At 46.3% G+C, this 4,505-nt stretch overlaps 1 non-coding gene across 1 annotated transcript; it reads right to left on the minus strand.

The window, feature by feature from the left end:
- Positions 1-1,438: 1,438 nt before the first annotated feature.
- On the minus strand, positions 1,439-1,500 carry LOC111521045. Its single transcript, XR_002724841.1, has one exon. It is a non-coding gene; the product is annotated as a U7 small nuclear RNA (small nuclear RNA).
- Positions 1,501-4,505: the final 3,005 nt, after the last annotated feature.

The following is a 4,505-nucleotide window of genomic DNA, read 5'->3' on the forward strand; positions in this document are numbered from 1 at the left end:
CTGAGCCTTGGTTTTCACATCTTACTTTCCTGTAAGACTTTAGAGAACTACTTGAACACTGTTCACACAAGCACGCTTTAAACCTTAGTGTATTACACATACATTAGCAATTATTATGCCCAGAAAGCACCAGCTTTTTTTTGTAGCTGAACAACATAAATCTATTTTCAGACCCTCTAAAAAAGGATACGTTAAAATTATTTTCTTCTATGGCCGGGCGCGGTGGCTCACGCCTGTAATCCCAGCACTTTGGGAGGCCGAGGTGGGCGGATCACGAGGTCAGGAGTTCAAGACCAGCCTGGCCAACATAGTGAAACTGTCCCTACTAAAAATACAAATAATTAGCCAGACCGGGTGTGGTGGCTGGTGCCTGTAATCGTAGCTACTCAGGAGGCTGAGGCAGGAGAATCTCTTGAACCCAGGAGCACTGCAACCAGAAGTTGCAGTGAGCCAAGATCATGCCACTACACACCAGCCCCTGTGACAGTGTGAGACTCCGTTTCAAAAAAAAAAAAAATTTTCTTCTGCAGTAGGGATTGTCCAGGCAGAACAACAACAACGAAAAGAAAAGAAAATAATAAGTTTATGATTGAAAATCAAATACCTTACCCAATCTTAAATTCCAACTTTTATTTATTTTTATTTATTTATTTATTTATTTTATTTTATTTAATTTTTTGAGATAGAGTTTCACTCTTGTCACCAAGGCTAGAGTGCAATGCAATGGTGCAATCTTGGTTCACTGCAGCCTCTGCCTACTGGGTTCAAGCAATTCTCAAGCCTCAGCCTCCCAAGTAGCTGGGGTTACAGGAATGTGCCACCATGCCTGGCTAATTTTTGTATGTTTAGTAGAGACGGGTTTCACTATGTTGGTCAGGCTGGTCTCAAACTCCTGATCTCAGTTTGATCCACCTGCTTTGGCCTCCCAATTTCCAACCTTTTAAAATTCACATTGTTTTGATGATGATCACTGTGTTTGAGTAAGGATCATGGGGTCCTTGCCTTTGTGGGCAGAATATTGTATTCACAACATTGGGCACAAAACTGAACACAGTGCCTGGCTTCTAGTAGGTGCTTAAGATGTCGTTTTTTGGCCAAGTGCAGTGGCTCATGCCTGTAATTCCAACATTTTGGGAGGCTGGGGCCGACAGATCACTTGAGGTCAAGAGTTTGAGACCAGCCTGGCCAACATGGTGAAAACCCGTCTCTACTAAAAATACAAAAATTAGCCGGGTGTGGTGGTGGGTGCCTGTAATCCCAGCTACTCGGGAAGCTGAGGCAGGAGGATCGCTTAAACCCAGAAGATGGAGGTTGCAGTGAGCTGAGATCATGCCACTGCACTCTAGCCTGGGGGACAGAGTGAGACGCTGTCTCAAAAAAGAAGAAAGATGTAGAGATTTTTTTAGGTTTTTTTTTTTTTTTTTTTCAGTTTTCTTAAGGGAGCTTTTTGGCGAAAACTGGATAGCCTGCTAGACAAATTCTAAAAGAGTTGTAACACTAAGATGTAGTTGTTGAACAACAAAATAAATGAATGAATAAATGAATGAGCTTCTGCTGTGGGATGTTCTTAGTTATTTATTTATTTATTTATTTATTTATTTATTTATTTATTTATTTATTTCTATTGAGATGGAGTCTCGCTCTGTTGCCCAGGCTAGAGTGCAGTGATGCGATCTCGGCTCACTGCAACCTCTGCCTCTCAGATTCAAGCGATTCTCCTGCCTCAGCCTCCCAAGTAGCTGGGATTATAGGCGTGTGCCACCATGCTCGGCTAATTTTTGCATATTTAGTAGAGATGGGGTTTCACCATGTTGGGTCAGGCTGTTCTCAAACTCCTGACCTCAGATGATCCGCCTGCCTCAGCCTCCCAAAGTACTGAGATTACAGGAATGTGCCACTGTGCCCGGCCTTTGCTGTGGGGTGTTCTAAGTGAATGGATAAACTTTATGTTGGAGAAAGCCCCGCCCACATTTATAGGGTTTATTTCCCTATTGCAGGTTGTTATAAACCTGTGCTCTGGAGTCCTTCATCTGAAGACTGAAGTCCAATCTAGTGCCAAGAACCACTCCCTTACTTAGAGCATTTAGCAGAATATAGGCATAATAATAGCTACCTAATGACCTTTTCCTTTCTGCTTGGCTCAGAGCTACCTTCATTAAAAGTTTTTCTGGGCCGGGCGCGGTGGCTCAAGCCTGTAATCCCAGCACTTTGGGAGGCCGAGATGGGCGGATCACAAGGTCAGGAGATCGAGACCATCCTGGCTAACACGGTGAAACCCCGTCTCTACTAAAATACAAAAAAAAAACTAGCCGGGCGAGATGGCGGGCGCCTGTAGTCCCAGCTACTCGGGAGGCTGAGGCAGGAGAATGGCATGAACCCGGGAGACGGAGCTTGCAGTGAGCTGAGATCCGGCCACTGCACTCCAGCCTGGGCGACAGAGCGAGACTCCGTCTCAAAAAATAAAAAATAAAAAAAAAAAAAAAATAAAAGTTTTTCTGGGGGATTTCTCTTTGTTCCAAGACCCCCTCCTTGGTCTCTGTACGGGGTAGCTGTTCTCTTCCTTCTTCCTTCTTTCTTGCTTATTAAACTTTACGCTCCTTAAAACCAAAAAAAAAAAAAGTTTTTCTGGATTACAGTTTAAGCTCTTGGGTCAGAGGATTTGGGTTTTAATCCCTGTCCTAATGTTTACTCTTATGTGACTTTGTGCAACCTTCTTTTTCTTTTTGGCTTGCTTTTGTTGTTTTGTTTTATTTTGAGACAGGGTGTTGCTCTGTTGCCCAGGCTGGAGTGCAGTGGTGCCAGCTGAGCTTGCTGCAACCTCTGCCTCTGGGTTTCAAGTGATCCTCCCACCTCAGCCTCTCAACTATCTCGGATCACAGGTTCATGCCAATATGCACAGCTTTCTTTTTCTTTTTTTTTTTTTTTTTTTTTTTTTTTTTGAGACGGAGTCTCGCTCTGTCGCCCAGGCTGGAGTGCAGTGGCCTGATCTCAGCTCACTGCAAGCTCTGCCTCCCGGGTTCACGCCATTCTCCTGCCTCAGCCTCCCGAGTAGCTGGGACTACAGGCGCCCGCCAACACGCCCGGCTAATTTTTTGTATTTTAGTAGAGACGGGGTTTCACCATGTTAGCCAGGATGGTCTCGATCTCCTGACCTCGTGATCCGCCCGTCTCGGCCCCCCAAAGTGCTGGGATTACAGGCTTGAGCCACCGCGCCCGGCCCTTCTTTTTTCTTTTTTTCTGAGACAGAGTCTCACTCCATCGTCCAGGCTGGAGTGCAATGGCACAATCTCAGCTCACCGCAACCTCCGCCTCCTGGGTTCAAGCGATTCTCCTGCCTCAGCCTCCTGAGTAGCTGGGATTACAGGCATGTGACACCATGCCTAGCTAATTTTGTATTTTTTAGTAGAGACGGGGTTTCTCCGTGTTAGTCAGGCTGGTCTTGAACTCCTGACCTCAGGTGATCCGCCCACCTCAGCCTCCCAAAGTACTGGAATTACAGGCGTGAGCCACCATGCCCGGCCCTGCTTTCATTTTTTCATCTGTAAAATAAGAAAGCTAGGCCAGGCATTGTGGCTCATACTTGTAATTCCAGCATTTTATTTATTTATTTATTTTCATTCATTTATTTATTTATTTATTTTGAGACGGAGTCTCACTCTGACACCCAGGCTGGAGTGCAGTGGCCGGATCTCAGCTCACTGCAAGCTCCGCCTCCCGGATTTACGCCATTCTCCTGCCTCAGCCTCCCGAGTAGCTGGGACTACAGGCGCCCGCCACCTCGCCCGGCTAGTTTTTTTGTATTTTTTAGTAGAGATGGGGTTTCACCGTGTTAGCCAGGATGGTCTCCATCTCCTGACCTCATGATCCACCCGTCTCGGCCTCCCAAAGTGCTGGGATTACAGGCTTGAGGCACTGCGCCTGGCCTATTCCAGCATTTTAGGAGGCCAAGATGGGAGGATCACTTGAGCCCAGGAGTTCAAGATCAGCCTGGGCAACATAAGGAGACTCCATCTCCACAAAAATAAAAAAATTAGCCAGGTGTGATGGTACACGTCTGTGGTCCCAGCTACTTGGGAGGCTAAGGTGGGAGGACTGCTTAAGCCTGGGAGGTCGAGGCTGCAGTGAGCCATTATTGTGCCACTCTGCTCTCGCCTGGGCAATAGAGCAAGACCCTGTCTATAAATAAATAAATAAGGGAGCTAGCTGGGCGTGGTAGTTTGCGCCTGTCATCCCAACTACTCAAAGGTTTGGGTGGGAGGATTGCTTGAGCCTGGGAGTTCAAGTCCAGCCTGGGCAACATGGTGAGACCTCATCTCTTAAAAATTAAAAATCAACAACAAAAAAGAGGGAGGTAGTAGGCCCTATTTCATGGAATTATTCTAACTATAAGAATAGTTATGTTTGGCCAGGTGTGGTGGCTCACACCTATAATCACAACACTTTGGGAGGCCGAGGTGGGCGCATCACAAGGTCAGGAGTTTGAGACCAGCCCGCCAATATAGTGA

This window comes from Piliocolobus tephrosceles, chromosome 20 (genome assembly GCF_002776525.5).
Source record: "Piliocolobus tephrosceles isolate RC106 chromosome 20, ASM277652v3, whole genome shotgun sequence".
Classification (NCBI taxonomy): Eukaryota; Metazoa; Chordata; class Mammalia; order Primates; family Cercopithecidae; genus Piliocolobus; species Piliocolobus tephrosceles.